This window comes from Schistocerca serialis, chromosome 1, assembly GCF_023864345.2.
Source record: "Schistocerca serialis cubense isolate TAMUIC-IGC-003099 chromosome 1, iqSchSeri2.2, whole genome shotgun sequence".
Taxonomy (NCBI): domain Eukaryota; kingdom Metazoa; phylum Arthropoda; class Insecta; order Orthoptera; family Acrididae; genus Schistocerca; species Schistocerca serialis.
The window spans coordinates 7885693-7905886 of record NC_064638.1 but is presented as its reverse complement, the minus strand read 5'-3'; positions in this window follow the sequence as shown (position 1 = coordinate 7905886).

Genomic DNA, 20194 nt, shown 5'->3' with positions numbered 1-20194 from the left:
GATGGTTAATTGTAACGTTCAGGGCCTCCTAATGACGATGGAACACTCAAATTGCGTCGAGATTCAATACATCGTCCTCCAGCCAACTTGTCTCCATGGGGATATTGCTGCCTTGGGCACCTTATGGTCGTTCTCCTGTGAGTCTAGATTTTCGTATCCGACGCAAAACTGATAGTTAATTGTAACGTTCAGGGCCTCCTAATGACGATGGAACACTCAAATTGCGTCGAGATTCGTTACACCGACCTTTAGCCGAACTGTCTCCAAGGGTCTGTTGCTGCCTCGGCCACCTTATGGTCGTTGTTCTGTAACTCTAGATTTTCGAATTCGACGCAAAATTGATAGTTAATTGTAACGTTCAGGGCATCCTAATGACGATGGAACTCTCAAATTCCGTCGAGATTCAATACATCGTCCTTTAGCCGAACTGTCTCCAAGGGTCTGTTGCTGCCTCGGCCACCTTATGGTCGTTCTTCTGTAACTCTAGATTTTCGAATTCGACGCAAAACTGATAGTTAATTGTAACGTTCAGGGCATCCTAATGACGATGGAACTCTCAAATTCCGTCGAGATTCAATACATCGTCCTTCAGCCGACTTGTCTCCAAAGTCTATTGCTGCCTCGGTCACCTTATGGTCGTCCTCCTGTGTGTCTAGATTTTTGAATCCGACGCAAAACAGATAGTTAATTGTGACGTTCAGGGCCTCCTATTGTCGATGGAGCACTCAGATTGCGTCGCGATTCAATGCAACTTCCTTCAGCCGACTTGTCTCCAAGGGTCTATTGCTGCCTCGTTCACCTTATGGTCGTTCCCCTGTAAGTCTAGATTTTGGAATCCGACGCAAAACTGATTGTTAATTATAACGTTCAGGGCCTCCTAATGACGATGGAACACTCAAATTGCGTCGAGATTCAATACATCGTCCTCCAGCCGACTTGTCTCCAAGAGGATATTGCTGCCTCGGGCACCATATGGTCCGTCTCCTGTGAGACTAGATATTCGAATCCGACGCGAAACTGATAGTTAATTGTAACGTTCAAGGCCTCCTAATGACGATGGAACACTCAAATATCGTCGAGATACAATACATCGTCATTCAGCCGTCCTGTCTCCAAGAGTCTATTGCTGCCTCGGGCAACTTATGGTCGTTCTCCTGTGAGTCTAGATTTTCGAATCCGACGCATAACTGGTAGGAAATTGTAACTTTCATGGCATCCTAATGACGATGGAACACTCAAATTGCGACGAGATTCAATACATCGTCCTCCAGCCGACTTGTCTACAACTGTATTATGCTGCCTCCGGCTCCATATGGTCCGTCTCCTGTGAGTCTAGATCTGTGAATCCGACGCGAAACTGATAGTTAATTGTGACGTTCAGGGCCTCCTAATGACGATGGAACACTCAAATTGCGTCGAGTTTCAATACATCGTCCTCCAGCCGTCTTCTATCCAATGGGATATTGCTGTCTCGGGCACCATATGATCCTTCTCCTGAGCGTAGATTTTCGAATCCGACCCTAAAATGATAGTTAACTGCAACGTTCAGCGCCCCCGAATGGCGATGGAGCACTCAAATTGCGTCGAGAGTCAATACATCGTCCTCCAGCCGATTTGTCTACAAGTGGATATTGCTGCCTCGGGCGCCATATGGTCCGTCTCCTGTGAGACTAAATTTTCGATTCCGACGCAAAAATGATAGTGAGATGTAACGATCAGCGCCCCCTAGTGATGATGGAACACTCAAATTGAGTCGAGATTCAATACATCGTCCTCCAGCCGACTTGTCTCCAAGAGTCTATTGCTGCCTCGGGCAACTTAAGGTCGTCCTCCTGTGAGTGTACATTTTCGATTCCGACGCAAAAATAATAGTGAGATGTAACGATCAGCGCCTCCTAATGATGATGGAACACTCAAATTGCGTCGAGATTCAATTCATCGTCCTCCAGCCGACTTGTCTCCATGGGGATATTGCTGCCTCGGGCTCCAGATGGTCCGTCTCCTGTGAGTCTAGATTTTTGAATCCGACGCGAAACAGATAGTTAATTGTGACGTTCAGGGCCTCCTATTGCCGATGGAGCACTCAGATTGCGTCGCGATTCAATGCAACTTCCTTCAGCCGACTTGTCTCCAAGGGTCTATTGCTGCCTCGTTCACCTCATGGTCGTTCCCCTGTAAGTCTAGATTTTGGAATCCGACGCAAAACTGATTGTTAATTATAACGTTCAGGGCCTCCTAATGACGATGGAACACTCAAATTGCGTCGAGATTCAATACATCGTCCTCCAGCCGACTTGTCTCCAAGAGGATATTGCTGCCTCGGGCACCATATGGTCCGTCTCCTGTGAGACTAGATATTCGAATCCGACGCGAAACAGACAGTTAATTGTGACGTTCAGGGCCTCCTAATGACGATGGAACACTCAAATTGCGTCGAGATTCAATACATCGTCCTCCAGCCGACTAGTCTCCAAGGGGATATTGCTGCCTCGGGCACTGTATGGTCCGACTCCTGTGAGTCTAGATTTTTGAATCCGACGCAAAACTGATAGTTAATTGTAACGTTCAGGGCCTCCTAATGACGATGGAACACTCCAATTGCGTCGATATTCAATACATCATCCTCCAGCCGACTTGTCTCCAAGGGTCTATTGCTGCCTCGGGCACAATATGGTCAGTCTCCTGTGAGTCTAGATTTTCGAATCCTACGCATAACTGATAGTTAATTGTAACGCTCAGGGCCTCCTAATGACGATGGAACACTCAAATTGCATCGAGGTTCTATATATCGTCCTCCAGGCGACGTGCCTCCAAGGGGATATTGCTGCCTCGGGCACCATATGGTCCGTCTCCTGTGAGTCTAGATTTTTGAATCCGATGCATAGCTGGTAGTTAATTGTAACGTTCTTGGCATCCTAATGACGATGGAACACTCAAATTGCGACGAGATTCAATACATCGGCCTCCAGCCTACTTGTCTCCAAGGGGATATTGCCGTCAGGGCACCAAATTGTCCTTCTCCTGTGAGTCTAGATTTTCGATTCCGACGCCAAAATGATAGTGAATTGTAACGTTCAGCACCTCCTAATGACGGTAGAACAATCAAATTGCGTCGAGAATCAATACATCGGTCTCCAGAAGACTTGACTCCAAGGGGATATTGCTGCCTTGGGCAAAATATGATCCGCCTCCTGTGAGTCTAGATTTTTGAATCCGACGCGAAACTGATAGTTAATTGTAACGTTCAGGGCCTCTTCATGACGATGGAACACACAAATTGCGTCGAGTTTCAATGCATCGTCCTTCAGCCAACTTGTCTCCAAGGGTCTATTGCTGCCTCGGGCACCGTATGGTCGTTCTCCTGTGAGTCTAGAATTTGGAATTCGACGCAAAACTGATTGTTAATTGTAACGTTCAGGGCCTCCTAATGACGGTGGAACACTATAATTGCGTCGAGATTCAATACATCGGCCTCCAGCCGACTTGTCTCCAAGGGGATATCGCTGTCTCGGGCACCAAATGATCCTTCCCTGTGAGTCTAGATTTTCGAATCCGACGCAAAAATAATATAGTGCGATGTACCGACCAGCGCCTCCTACTGATGATGGAGCACTCAAATTGCGTCGAGATTCAATACATCGTCCTCCAGCCGACTTGTCTCCAAGGGGATATTGCTGCCTCGGGATCCATATGGTCCGTCTCCTGTGATTCTAGATTTTTGAATCCGACGCGAAACAGATAGTTAATTGTGACGTACAGGGCCTCCTAATGACGATGGAACACACAAATTGCGTCGAGTTTCAATGCATCGTCCTTCAGCCTACTTGTCTCCAAGGGTCTATTGCTGCCTTGGGCACCTTATGGTCGTCTTCCTGTGTGTCTAGAATTGGGAATCCGTCGCAAAACTGATTGTTAATTGTAACGTTCAGGGCCTCCTAATGACGATGGAACGCTCAAATTGCGTCGAGATTCAATACATCGTCCTCCAGCCGACTAGTCTCCAAGGGGATATTGCTGCCTCGGGCACCGTATGGTCCCACTCCTGTGAGCCTAGATTTTTGAATCCGACGCAAAACTGATAGTTAATTGTAACGTTCAGGGCCTCCTAATGACGATGGAACACTCCAATTGCGTCGATATTCAATACATCATCCTCCAGCCGACTTGTCTCCAAGGGTCTATTGCTGCATCGGGCTCCATATGGTCCGGCTCCTGTGAGTCTAGATTTTTGAATGCGACGCGGAATTAATAGTTAATTGTGACGTTCAGGGCCTCCTAATGACGATGGAACACTCAAATTGCGTCGAGATTCAATACAACGTCCTTCAGCCGACTTTTCTCCAAGTGTCTATTGCTGCCTCGGGCACCTTATGGTCGTTCCCCTGTGAGTCTAGATTTTGGAATCCGACGCAAACCTGATTGTTAATTGTAACGATCAGGGCCTCCTAATGTCGATGGAACACTCAAATTGCGTCGAGATTCAATACATCGTCCTCAAGCCGACTTGTCTCCAAGGGGATATTGCTGCCTCGGGCACCATATGGTCCGTCTCCTGTGAGTCTAGATTTTCGAATCCGACGCGAAACTGATAGTTAATTGTAACGTCCAAGGCCTCCTAATGACGATGGAACACTCAAATATCGTCGAGATACAATACATCATCCTTCATCTGACCTGTCTCCAAGAGTCTATTGCTGCCTCGGGCAACTTATGGTCGTTCTCCTGTGAGTCTAGATTTTCGAATCCGAAGCATAGCTGGTAGTTAATTGTAACGTTCATGGCATCCTAATGACGATGGAACACTCAAATTGCGACGAGATTCAATACATCGGTCTCCAGCCGACTTGACTCCAAGGGGATATTGCTGCCTTGGGCAAAATATGTTCCGCCTCCTGTGAGGCTAGATTTTTGAATCCGACGCGAAACTGATAGTTAATTGTAACGTTCAGGGCCTCTTCATGACGATGGAACAGTCAAATTGCGTCGAGACTCAATACATCGTCCTTCAGCCGACTTGTCTACAAGGGTCAATTGCTGCCTCGGGCACCATATGGTCCGTCTCCTGTGAGTCTAAATTTTCGAATCCGACGCGAAACTGATAGTTAATTGTAACGTTTAAGGCCTCCTAATGACGAAGGAACACTCAAATATCGTCGAGATACAATACATCGTCCTTCAGCCGACATGTATCCAAGAGTCTATTGCTGCCTCGGGCACCTTATGGTTGTTCCCCAGTGAGTCTAGATTTTCGAATCCGACGCGAAACTGATTGTTAATTGCAAAGCTCAGGGCTTCCCAATTACGATGGAACACTCAAATTGCGTCGAGATTCAATACATCGTCATTCAGCCGACTTGTCTCCAGGGGTCTATTGCTGCCTCGGGCACCTTATGGTCGTTCTCCTGTGAGTCTAGATTTTAGAATCCGACGCAAAACTGATAATTAATTGTAACGTTCAGGGCCACCTAATGTCGATGGAACACTCAAATTGCGTCGAGATTCAATACATCGGCCTCCAGCTTACTTGTCTCAAAGGGGATATTGCTGTCTCGGGCACCAAATGATCCTTCTCCTGTGAGTCTAGATTTTCGAATCCGACGCAAAAATAATAGTGAGATGTAACGATAAGCGCGGCCTAATGATGATGGTACACTCAAATTGCGTCGAGATTCAATACATTGTCCTCCAGCCGACTTGTCTACAACTGGATATTGCTGCCTCCGGCTCCATATGGTCCGTCTCCTGTGAGTCTAGATTTTTGAATCCGACGCAAAACAGATTGCAACTGTAACGATCGGGGCCTCCTAAAGACTATGGAACACTCAAATTGCGTCGAGTTTCAATACATCGTCCTCCAGCCGTCTTGTATCCAAGGGGATATTGCTGTCTCGGGCACCGTATGGTCGTTCTCCAGTGAGTCTAGATTTTCGAATCCGAAGCGAAACTGAATGTTAATTGTAACTTTCAGGGCTTCCTAAATACAATGGAACATTCAAATTACGTCGAGATTCAATACATCGTCATTCAGCCGACTTGTCTGCAGAAGTCTATTGCTGCCTCGGGCACCTTATGGTCGTTCTCCTGTGAGTCTAGATTTTAAATCCGACGCAAAACTGATAATCAATTGTAACGTTCAGCGCCACCTAATGACGATGAAACACTCAAATTGCGTCGAGATTTAATACATCGGCCTCCAGCCGACTTGTCTCCAAGGGGATATTGCTGTCTCGGGCACCAAATGATCCTTCCCTGTGAGTCTAGATTTTCGAAACCGACGCAAAAATAATAGTGCGATGTAACGATCACCGCCTCCCAATTATGATGGAGCACTCAAATTGCGTCGAGATTCAATACATCGTCCTTCAGCCGACTTGTCTCCAAGGGCCTATTACTGCCTCGGGCACCTTAGGGTCGTTCTCCTGTGAGGGTAGATTTTGGAATCCGACGCAAAACTGATTGATGATTGTAACGTTCAGGGCCTCCTAATGACGATGGAACACTCAAATTGCGTCGAGATTCAATACATCATCCTCCAGCCGACTAGTCTCCAAGGGGATATTGCTGCCTCGGGCACCGTATGGTCCGACTCCTGTGAGTCTAGATTTTTGAATCCGACGCAAAACTGATAGTTAATTGTAACGTTCAGGGCCTCCTAATGACGATGGAACACTCCAATTGCGTCGATATTCAATACATCATCCTCCAGCCGACTTGTCTCCAAGGGTCTATTGCTGCCTCGGGCACCATATGGTCATTCTCCCGTGAGTCTAGATTTTCGAATCCTACGCATAACTGATAGTTAATTGTAACGCTCAGGGCCTCCTAATGACGATGGAACACTCAAATTGCATCGAGGTTCTATACATCGTCCTCCAGGCGACGTGCCTCCAAGGGGATATTGCTGCCTCGGGCACCATATGGACCGTCTCCTGTGAGTCTGGATTTTCGATTCCGACGCAAAAATAATAGTGAGATGTAACGATCAGCGCCTCCTAATGATGACGGAACACTCAAATTGCGTCGCGATTCAATACATCGTCCTCCAGCCGACTTGTCTCCAAAGGGATATTGCTGCCTCGGGCTCCATATGGTCCGTCGCCTGTGAGTCTAGATTTTTGAATCCGACGCGGAATTAATAGTTAATTGTGACGTTCAGGGCCTCCTAATGACGATGGAACACTCAAATTGCGTCGAGATTCAATACAACGTCCTTCAGCCGACTTGTCTCCAAGTGTCTATTGCTGCCTCGGGCACCTTATGGTCGTTCTCCTGTGAGTCTAGATTTTAGAATCCGTCGCAAAACTGATAATTAATTGTAACGTTCAGGGCCACCTAATGTCGATGGAACACTCAAATTGCGTCGAGATTCAATACATCGGCCTCCAGCTGACTTGTCTCAAAGGGAATATTGCTGTCTCGGGCACCAAATGATCCTTCTCCTGTGAGTCTAGATTTTCGAATCCGACGCAAAAATAATAGTGAGATGTAACGATAAGCGCGGCCTAATGATGATGGTACACTCAAATTGCGTCGAGAGTCAATACATTGTCCTCCAGCCGACTTGTCTACAACTGGATATTGCTGCCTCCGGCTCCATATGGTCCGTCTCCTGTGAGTCTAGATTTTTGAATCCGACGCAAAACAGATTGCAACTGTAACGATCGGGGCCTCCTAAAGACTATGGAACACACAAATTGCGTCGAGTTTCAATATATCGTCCTCCAGCCGTCTTGTATCCAAGGGGATATTGCTGTCTCGGGCACCATATGGTCGTTCTCCAGTGAGTCTAGATTTTCGAATCCGAAGCGAAACTGATAATCAATTGTAACGTTCAGGGCCACCTAATGACGATGAAACACTCAAATTGCGTCGAGATTTAATACATCGGCCTCCAGCCGACTTGTCTCCAAGGGGATATTGCTGTCTCGGGCACCAAATGATCCTTCCCTGTGAGTCTAGATTTTCGAAACCGACGCAAAAATAATAGTGCGATGTAACGATCACCGCCTCCCAATTATGATGGAGCACTCAAATTGCGTCGAGATTCAATACATCGTCCTTCAGCCGACTTGTCTCCAAGGGTCTATTACTGCCTCGGGCACCTTAGGGTCGTTCTCCTGTGAGGGTAGATTTTGGAATCCGACGCAAAACTGATTGTTAATTGTAACGTTCAGGGCCTCCTAATGGCGATGGAACACTCAAATTCCGTCGAAATTCAATACATCGTCCTCCAGCCGACTTGTCTCCAAATTGCTGCCTCGGGCACCATATGGTCCGTCTCCAGTGAGTCTAGATTCTCGAATCCGACGAAAAACTGATAGTTAATTGTAACATTCAGGGCCTCCTAATGACGATGGAACACTAAAATTGCTTCGCGAACCAATACATCGTTCTCCAGCCGACTTGTCTCCAAGGGTCTATTGCTGCCTCGGGCACCTTATGATCGTTTTCCTGCGAGTCTAGATTTTCGAACCCGACGCCAAGCTGATAGTTGTAACAGTCAAGGCCTCCTAATGACGATGGAACACTGAAATTGCGTCGAGACTCAATACATCGTCCTTCAGCCGACTTTTCTCCAAGGGGATATTGCTGCCTCGGGCACCATATGGACCGTCTCCTGTGAGTCTGGATTTTCGATTCCGACGCAAAAATAATAGTGAGATGTAACGATCAGCGCCTCCTAATGATGACGGAACACTCAAATTGCGTCGCGATTCAATACATCGTCCTCCAGCCGACTTGTCTCCAAAGGGATATTGCTGCCTCGGGCTCCATATGGTCCGTCTCCTGTGAGTCTAGATTTTTGAATCCGACGCGGAATTAATAGTTAATTGTGACGTTCAGGGCCTCCTAATGACGATGGAACACTCAAATTGCGTCGAGATTCAATACAACGTCCTTCAGCCGACTTGTCTCCAAGTGTCTATTGCTGCCTCGGGCACCTTATGGTCGTTCTCCTGTGAGTCTAGATTTTAGAATCCGTCGCAAAACTGATAATTAATTGTAACGTTCAGGGCCACCTAATGTCGATGGAACACTCAAATTGCGTCGAGAGTCAAGCCATTGTCCTCCAGCCGACTTGTCTACAAGGGGATATTGCTGCCTCGGGCTCCATGTGGTCCGTCTCCTGTTAGTCTAGATTTTCGAATCCCACGCAAAAATGATTGTTAATTGTAACGTTCAGGGCCACCTTATGACGATGGAACACTCAAATTGCGTCGAGATTCAAAACATCGACCTCGAGCCGACTTTTCACCAATGGTCTACTACTGCCTCGGGCACCTTATGGTCGTTCTCCTGTGAGTATAGATTTTGGAATCCGAAGCAAATCTGATTGCTAATTGTAACGTTCGGGGCGTCCTAATGGCGATGGAACACTATAATTGCGTCGAGATACAATACATCGTCCTCCAGCCGACTTGTATCCAAGGGGATATTGCTGTCTCGGGCACCAAATGATCCTTCACCTGAGAGTCTAGATTTTCGGATCCGACGCCTAAATGATAGTGAATTGTAACGTTCAGCGCGTCCTAATGACGATAGAGAAATCAAATTGCGTCGAGATTCAATACATCGTCCTTCAGCCGACTTGTCTCCAAGGGTCTATTGCTGCCTCATGCACCTTATGGTCCGTCTCCAGTGAGCCTAGATTTTCAAATCCGACGAAAAACTGATGGATAATTGCAACATTCAGGGCCTCCTAATGACGATGGAACACTCAAATTGCGTCGCGATCCAATACATCGTTCTCCATCCGACTTGTCTCCAAGGGTCTATTGCTGACTCGGGCACCTTGTGATCGTTCTCCTGCGAGTCTAGATTTTCGATCCCGACGCCAAGCTGATAGTTAATTGTGACATTCAGGTCCTCCTGATGACGATGGAACACTCAAATTGCGTCGAGATTCAATACATCATCCTCCAGCCGACTTGTCTCCATGGGGATATTGCTGCCTCGGGCACCTTCTGGTCGTGCTCCTGTGAGTCTAGATTTTAGAATCGGACGCAAAACTGATAATTATTTGTGACGTTCAGGGCCACTTAATGACGATGGAACACTCAAATTGCATCGAGATTCAATACATCGGCCTCTAGCCGACTTGTCTCCATGGGGATATTGCTGCCTCGGGCACCTTAAGGTCGTTCTGCTGTGAGTTTAGATTTTCGAATCCGACGCGAAGCTGATTGTTAATTGTAACGACCAGGGCTTCCTAATGACGATGGAACACTCAAATTGCGTCGAGATTCAATACATCGTCATTCAGCCGACTTGTCTCCAAGGATCTATTGCCGCCCCGGGCACCTTATGGTCGTTCTCCTGTGAGTCTAGATTTTCGAATCCGACGCAAAACTGATAATTAATTGAAGCGTTCAGGGCCACCTAATGACGATGGAACACTCAAATTGCGTCGAGATTCAATACATCGGCCTCCAGCCGAATTGTCTCCATGGGGATATTGCTGCCTCGGGCACCTTATGGTCGTTCTCCAGTGAGTCTAGATTATCGTATCCGACGCGAAACTGATTGTTAATTGTAACGTTCAGGGCTACCTGATTACTATGGAACACTCAAATTGCGTCGAGATTCAATTCATCGTCATTCAGCCGACTTGTCTGCAGGGGTCTATTGCTGCCTCGGGCCCCTTATGGTCTTTCTCCTGTGAGTCTAGATTTTGGAATCCGACGCTAAACTGATCGTTAATTGTAATGTTTAGGGCCTCCTAATGACGATGGAACACTCTAATTGCGTCGAGATTCAATACATCGTCCTCAAGCCGACTTGTATCCAAGGGGATATTGCAGTCTCGGGCACCATATGATCCTTCTCCTCAGCGTAGATTTTCGAAACCGTCCCTAAAATGATAGTTAATTGTAACGTTCAGCGCCTCCTAATGCCGATGGAACACTCAAATTGCGTCGAGAGTCAATACATCGTCCTCCAGCCGACTTGTCTACAAGGGGATATTGCTGCATCGGGCTCCATGTGGTCCGTCTCCTGTTGGTCTAGATTTTCGAATCCTACGCAAAAATGATTGTTAATTGTAACGTCCAGGGCCACCTAATGACGATGGAACACACAAATTGCGTCAAGATTCAAAACATCGGCCTCCAGCCGACTTGTCTCAAATGGTCTATTGCTGCCTCGGGCACCTTATGGTCGTTCTAGTGTGAGTCAAGATTTTGGAATCCGAAGCAAAACTGATTGTTAATTGTAACGTTCAGGGCCCCCTAATGACGATGGAAAACTGAAATTGCGTCGAGACTCAATACATCGTCCTTCAGCCGGCTTGTCTCCAAGTGTCTATTGCTGCCTCTGGCACCTTATGGTCCGTCTCCAGTGAGCCTAGATTTTCAAATCCGACGAAAAAATGATAGATAATTGTAACATTCAGGGCTTCCTAATGACGATGGAACAGTCAAATTGCGTCGAGAGTCAATACATCGTCCTCCAGCCGACTTGTCTACAAGGGGATATTGCTGCCTCGGGCTCCATGTGGTCCGTCTCCTGTTAGTCTAGATTTTCGAATCCCACGCAAAAATGATTGTTAATTATAACGTTCAGGGCCACCTAATGACGATGGAACACACAAATTGCGTCGAGATTCAATTCATCGTCCTCCAGCCGACTTGTATCCAAGGGGATATTGCTGTCTCGGGCACCATATGATCCTTCTCCTCAGCGTAGATTTTCGAATCCGACCCTAAAATGATAGTTAATTGTAACGTTCAGCGCCTCGTAATGACGATGGAACACTCTAATTGCGTCGAGATTCAATACATCGTCCTCCAGCCGAATTGTCTCCATGGGGATATTGCTGCCTCGGGCACCTTATGGTCGTTCTCCAGTGAGTCTAGATTATCGAATCCGACGCGATACTGATTGTTAATTGTAACTTTCATGGCCACCTAATGACGATGGAACACTCAAATTGCGTCGAGATTCAATACATCGGCCTCCAGCCGACTTGTCTCCAAGTGGATATTGCTGTCTCGGGCACCAAATGACCTTCCCTGTGAGTCTAGATTTTCGAATCCGACGCAAAAATAATAGTGAGATGTAACAATCAGCGCCTCCTAATGATGATGGACCATTCAAATTTCGTCGAGATTCAATACATCGTCCTTCAGCCGACTTGTTCCCAAGGGTCTATTGCTGCCTCGGGCACCTTCAGGTCGTTCTCCTGTGAGTCTAGACTTTTTAATCCGACGGAAAACTGATTGTTAATTATAACGTTCACGGCCTCCTAATGACTATGGAACACTCAAATTGCGTCGAGATTCAATACATCGTCCTCCAGCCGACTTGTATCCAAGGGGATATTGCTGTCTCGGTCAACATATGATCCTTCTCCTCAGGGTGGATTTTCGAATCCCACCCTAAAATGATAGTTAATTGTAACGTTCAGCGCCTCCTAATTCCGATGGAACACTCAAATTGCGTCGAGATTCAAAACATCGTCCTCCAGCCGAATTGTCTCCATGGGGATATTGCTGCCTCGGGCACCTTATGGTCGTTCTCCAGTGAGTCTAGATTATCGAATCCGACGCGATACTGATTGTTAATAGTAACGTTCATGGACACCTAATGACGATGGAACACTCAAATTGCGTCGAGATTCAATACATCGGCCTCCAGCCGACTTGTCTCCAAGGGGATATTGCTGTCTCGGGCACCAAATGACCTTCCCTGTGAGTCTAGATTTTCGAAACCGACGCAAAAATAATAGTGCGATGTAACGATCAGCGCCTCCTAATTAAGATGGAGCACTCAAAATGCGTCGAGATTCAATACATAGTCCTCCAGCCGACTTGTCACAAGGCGATATTGGTGCCTCGGGCTCCACATGGTCCGTCTCCTGTGAGTCTAGATTTTTGAATCCAAAGCGAACCTGATAGTTAATTGTGACGTTCAGGGCCTCCTAATGACGATGGAACACTCAAATTGCGTCGAGATTCAATACATCGTCCTTCAGCCTACTTGTCTCCAAGGGACTATTGCTGCCTCGGGCACCTTATGATCGTTTTCCTGTGAGTCTAGATTTTCGAACCCGACGCCAAGCTGATAGTCAATTGTAACATTGAAGGCCTCCTAATGACGATGGAACACTCAAATTGCGCCGAGATTCAATATATCGTCCTCTAGCCGACTTGTCTCCATGGGGATATTGCTGCCTCGGGCACCTTAAGGTCGTTCTGCTGTGAGTTTAGATTTTCGAATCCGACGCGAAACTGATTGTTAATTGTAACGATCAGGGCTTCCTAATGACGATGGAACACTATAATTGGGTCGAGATACAATACATCGTCATTCAGCCGACTTGTCTCCAAGGGTCTATTGCCGCCTCGGGCACCTTATGTTCGTTCTCCTGTGAGTCTCGATTTTCGAATCCGACGCAAAACTGATAGTTAATTGTAACGTTCAGGGCCTCCTAATCACGATGGAACACTCAAATTGCGTCGAGGTTCAGTACATCGTCCGCCAGCCGACGTGCCTCCAAGGGGATATTGCTGCTCCGGGCACCATATGGTCCGTCTCCTATGAGACTAGATTTTCGATTCCGACGCAAAAATGATAGTGAAATGTAACGATCAGCGCCTCCTACTGATGATGGAACACTCAAACTGCGTCGAGATTCAATACAATGTCCTCCAGGCGACTTGTCGCCAAGGGGATATTGCTGCCTCGGGTTCCATATGGTCCGTCTCCTGTGAGCCTACATTTTTGAATCCGACGCGAAACTGATAGTTAATTGTAACCATCAGAGCCTCCTAATGACGATGGAACACTCAATTTGCGTCGAGATTCAATACATCGTCCTTCAGCCGACTTGTCTCCAAGGGCCTATTGCTGCCCCGGGCACCTTATGATCGTTCTCCTGTGAGTCTAGATTTTCGAACCCGACACCAAACTGATAGTTAATTGTAACATTCAGGTCCTCCTGATGACGATGGAACACTCAAATTGCGTCGAGATGCAATACATCGTCCTCCAGCCGACTTGTCTCCATGGGGATATTGCTGCCTCGGGTTCCTTATGGTATGTCTCCTGTGAGCCTAGATTTTTGAATCCGACGCAAAACTGATAGTTAATTGTAACGGTCAGGGCCTCCTAATGTCGATGGAACACTCAAATTGCGTCGAGATTCAATACATTGTCCTTCAGCCGACTTGTCTCCAAGGGTCTATTGCTGCCCCGGGCACCTTATGGTCGTTCTCCAGTGAGTCTAGATATTCGAATCCGACGCGAAACTGATTGTTAATTGTAACGTTCAGGGCTTCCTAATTATGATGGAACACTCAAATTGCGTCGAGACTCAATACATCGTCATTCAGCCGACTTGTCTGTAGGGGTCTATTGCTGCCTCGGGCACCTTATGGTCGTTCCCCTGTGAGTCTAGATTTTAGAATCCGACGCAAAACTGATAATTAATTGTGACGTTCAGGGCCACTTAATGACGATGGAACACTCAAATTGCGTCGAGATTCAATACATCGGCCTCTAGCCGACTTGTCTCCATGGGGATATTGCTGCCTCGGGCACCTTAAGGTCGATCTGCTGTGAGTTTAGATTTTCGAATCCGACGCGAAACTGATTGTTAATTGTAACGATCAGGGCTTCCTAATGACGATGGAACACTCAAATTGCGTCGAGATTCAATACATCGTCATTCAGCCGACTTGTCTCCAAGGGTCTATTGCCGCCCCGGGCACCTTATGGTCGTTCTCCTGAGAGTCTAGATTTTCGAATCCGACGCAAAACTGATAGTTAATTGTAACGTTCAGGGCCTCCTAATCACGATGGAACACTCAAATTGCGTCGAGGTTCAGTACATCGTCCGCCAGCCGACGTGCCTCCAAGGGGATATTGCTGCCTCGGGCACCATATGGTCCGTCTCCTGTGAGACTAGATTATCGATTCCGACGCAAAAATGATAGTGAGATGTAACGATCAGCGCCTCCTAATGATGATGGAACACACAAACTGCGTCGAGATTCAGTACATTGTCCTCCAGGCGACTTGTCTCCAAGGAGATATTGCTGCCTCGGGTTCCATATGGTCCGTCTCCTGTGAGCCTAGATTTTTGAATTTGACGCGAAACTGATAGTTAATTGTAACCGTCAGAGCCTCCTAATGACGATGGAACACTCAAATTGCGTCGAGATTCAATACATCGTCCTTCAGCCGACTTGACTCCAAGGGTATATTGCTGCCCCGGGCACCTTATGGTCGTTCTCCTGTGAGTCTAGATTTTCGAATCCGACGCGAAACTGATTGTTAATTGTAACGTTCAAGGTTTCCTAATTATGATGGAACACTCAAATTGCATCGAGACTCAATACATCGTCATTCAGCCGACTTGTCTGTAGGGGTCTATTGCTGCCTCGGGCACCTTATGGTCTTTCCCCTGTGAGTCTAGATTTTAGAATCCGACGGAAAACTGAGAATTAATTGAAACGTTCAGGGCCACCTAATGACAATGGAACACTCAAATTGCGTCGAGATTCAATACATCGGCCTCCAGCCGAATTGTCTCCATGGGGATATTGCTGCCTCGGGCACCTTATGGTCGTTCTCTAGTGAGTCTAGATTATTGTATCCGACGCGAAACTGATTGTTAATTGTAACGGTCAGTGCTTCCTGATTACGATGGAACACTCAAATTGCGTCGAGATTCAATTCATCGTCATTCAGCCGACTTGTCTGCAGGTGTCTATTGCTGCTTCGGGCCCCTTATGGTCGTTCTCCAGTGAGTCTAGATTTTTCAATCCGACGCAAAACTGATAGTTAATTGTAACATTCAGGGCCTCCTAATGACGATGGAACACTCAAATTGCGTCGAGATTCAATACAACGGCATCCAGCCGACTTGTCTCCAAGGGATATTGTTGTCTCGGGCACCAAATGATCCTTCCCCGTGAGTCTAGATTTTCGAAACCGACGCCAAAATAATAGTGCGAAGTAACGATCAGCGCCTCCTAATTATGATGGAGCACTCAAATTGCGTCGAGAATCAATACATAGTCCTCCAGCCGACTTGTCTCAAGGGGATATTGCTGCCTCGGGCTCCATATGGTCCGTCCCTGTGAGTCTAGATTTTTGAATCCAAAGCGAACCTGATAGTTAATTGTGACGTTCAGGGCCTCCCAATGACGATGTAACACTCAAATTGCGTCGAGATTCAATACATCGTCCGTCAGCCGACTTGTCTCCAAGGGTCTATTACTGCCTCGGGTACCTTATGGTCGTTCTCCTGTGAGTCCAGATTTTGGAATCCGACGCAAAACTGATTGTTAATTGTAACGATCAGGGTCGCCAAATGACGATGGAACATTCAAATTGCGTCGCGATTCAATACATCGTCCTCCAGCCGACTTGTCTCCAAAAAGCTGCCTCGGGCACCATATGGTCCGTCTCCTGTGAGTCTAGATTTTTGAATCTGACGCGAAACTGATAGTTAATTGTAACGTTCAGGGCCTCCTAATGTCGATGGAACAATCAAATTGCGTCGAGACTCAATACATCGTCCTTCAGCCGACTTGTCTCCAAGTGGAGATTGCTGCCTCAAGCACCTTATGGTCCGTCTCCAGTGAGTCTAGATTTTCGAATCCGAGGAAAAACTGATAGTTAATTGTAACATTCAGGGCCTCCTAATGATGATGGAACACTCAAATTGCGTCGCGAACCAATACATCGTTCTCCAGCCGACTTGTCTCCAAGGGTCTATTGCTGCCTCGGGAACCTTATGGTCGTTCTCCTGTGAGTCCAGATTTTGGAATCCGACCCAAAACTGATTGTTATTTGTAACGTTCAGGGCCTCCCAATGACGATGGAACACTCAAATTGCGTCGCGAACCAATACATCGTTCTCCATCCGACTTGTCTCCAAGGGGATATTGCTGCCTCGTGCACCATATGTTCCCTCTTCTGTGAGTCTTGATTTTTGAATCCGACGCGAAACTGATAGTTAATTGTAACGTTCAGGGCCCCCTAATGACGATGGAACACTGAAATTGCGTGGAGACTCAATACATCGTCCTTCGGCCGACTTGTCTCCAAGGGTCCATTGCTGCATCTGGCACCTTATGGTTCGTCTCCAGTGAGCCTAGATTTTCGAATCCGACCAAAAACTGATAGATAATTGTAACATTCAGGGCTTCCTAATGACGATGGAACACTCAAATTGCGTCGAGATTCAATTCATCGTCCTCCAGCCGACTTGTATCCAAGGGGATATTGCTGTCTCGGGCACCATATGATCCTTCTCCTAAGCGTAGATTTTCGATTCCGACGCAAAAATGATAGTGAGATGTAACGATCAGCGCCTCCTAATGATGATGGAACACTCAAATTGCGTCGAGATTCAATACATTGTCCTCCAGGTGACTTGTCTCCAAGGGGATATTGCTGCCTCGGTTTCCATATGAACCGTCTCCTGTGAGCCTGGATTTTTGAATCCGACGCGAAACATAGTTAATTGTAACGGTCAGGGCGTCCTAATGACGATGGAACACTCAAATTGGGTCGAGATTTAATACATCGTCTTTCAACCGAGTAGTCTCCAAGTGTCTATTGCTGCCTCGGGCACCTTATGGTCGTTCTCGTGTGAGTCTAGATTTTGGAACCCGACGCAAAACTGATTGTTAATTGTAACGTTCAGGGCCTCCTAATGACGATGGAACAGTCAAATTGCGGCGAGACTCAATGCATCGTCCTTCAGCCGACTTGTCTCCAAGGGGAGATTGCTGCCTCAAGCACCTTATGGTCCGTCTCCAGTGAGTCTCCTAATGACGATGGAACACTAAAATTGCGTCACGAACCAATGCATCGTTCTCCAGCCGACTTGTCTCCAAGGGTCTATTGCTGCCTCGGGCACCTTATGATCGTTTTCCTGCGAGTCTGGATTTTCGATCCCGACGCCAAACTGATAGTCAATTGTAACATTCAGGGCCTCCTATTGACGATGGAACACTCAAGTTGAGTCGAGACACAATACATCGTCCTCCAGCCGACTTGTCTCCATGGGGATATTGCTGCCTCGGGCACCTTAAGGTCGTTCTGCTGTGAGTTTAAATATTCGAATCCGACGCGAAACTGATTGTTAATTGTAACGATCAGGGCTTCCAAGTGACGATGGAACACTCAAATTGCGTCAAGAATCAATACATCGTCATTCAGCCGACTTGTCTGCAAGGGTCTATTGCCGCCTCGGGCACCTTATGGTCGTTCTCCTGTGAGTATCGATTTTCGAATCCGACGCAAAAGTGATAGTTAATTGTAACGTTCAGGGCCTCCTAATGACGATGTAATACTCAAATTGCGTCGAGGTTGAGTACATCGTCCCCCAGCCGACGTGCCTCCAAGGCGATATTGCTGCCTCGGGCACCATATGGTCCGTCTCCTGTGAGACTAGATTTTCGATTCCGACGCAAAAATGATAGTGAGATGTAACGATCAGTGCCTCCTAATGATGATGGAACACTCAAATTGCGTCGAGATTCAATACATCGTCCTCCAGCCGACTTGTCTCCAAGGGGATATTGCTGCCTGGGGTTCCATATGGTCCGTCTCCTGTGAGCCTAGAATTTTGTATCCGACGCAAAATTGATAGTTAATTGTAAAGTTCAGGGCCTCCTACTGACGATGGAACACTCAAATTGCGTCGACATACAATACATCGTCCTAAAGCCGACTTGTCTTCAAGGTTCTATTGCTGTCTTGGGCACCATATAGTTGTTCTGCTGTGAGTCTCGATTTTCGAATCCGACGCAAAACTGATAGTTAATTGTAACGTTCAGGGCCTCCTAATGACGATGGAACACTCAAATTGCATCGAGGTTCAATACATCGTCCACCAGAGTACTGGTCTCCAAGGGGATATTGCTGCCTCGGGTTCCATATCGTCCGTCTCCTGTGAGTCTAGATTTTGGAATCCGATGAAAAAGTGATTGTTATTTGTACCGTTCAGGGCCTCCTAATGACGATGTAACACTCAAATTGCGTTGAGATTCAATACAACGTCTTTCAGCCGACTTTTCTCCAAGGGTAGCCTCAGGCACCTTATGGTCGTTCTCGTGTGAGTCTAGATTTTCGAATCCGACGCAAAAGTGATTGTTAATTGTAAGGTTCAGGGCCTCCTAATGACGATGGAAAACTCAAATTGCGTCGAGAGTCAATACATCGTCCTCCAGCCGACATTTCTACAAGGGGATATTGCTGCCTCGGGCTCCATGTGGTCCGTCTCCTGTTAGTCTAGATTTTCGAATCCGACGTAAAATTGATAGTTAATTGTAACGTTCAGGGCCTCCAAATAACGATGTAACACTCAAATTGCGTCGAGATTCAATACATCGGCCTCCAGCCGACTTGTCTCCAAGGGTCTATTGCTGCCTCGGGCACCTTATGGTCGTTCTCCTGTGAGTCTAGAATTTCGAATCTGAGACGAAACTGATAGTTAATTGTAACGTTCAGGGCCTCCTAATGACGATGGAACACTCAAATTGCGTCTAGAATCAATACATCGGCCTCCAGCCGACTTGTCTCCAAGGGTCTATTTCTGCCTCGGGCACCTTGTGGTCGTTCTCCTGCGAGTCTAGATTTTCGAATCCGATACATTAGTGATAGTTAATTGTAAAGTTCAGGGCCTCCTAATGACGATGGAGCACTCAAATTGCGTCGCGATTCAATACATCGTTCTCCAGCGGACTCGTCTCCAAGGGGATATTGCTGCTTCGGGCACCTTATGGTCCGTCTCCAGTGAGTCTAGATTTTCGAATCCGACGAAAAACTGATAGTTATTTGTAACATTCAAGGACTCCTAGTTACGATGGAACACTGAAATTGCGTCGCGATCCAATACATCGTCCTCCAGCCGACTTGTCTACAAGGGTCTATTGCTGCCTGGGGCACCATATGATGGTTCTCCTGTGAATCTAGATTTTCGAATCCGACGCAAAACTGATAGTTAATGGTAACGTTCAGGGCCACCTAATGTCGATAGAACACTCAAATTGCGTCGAGGTTCAATATATCGTCCTCCAGCCGACTTGTCTCCATAGGGATATTGCTGCCTCGGGCTCCTTATGGTCGCTCTCCTGTGAGACTAGATTTTCGAGTCCGACGCGAAACTGATTGTTAATTGAATGTTCAGGGCTTCCGAATGACGATGGAACACTCAAATTGCGTCGACATTCAA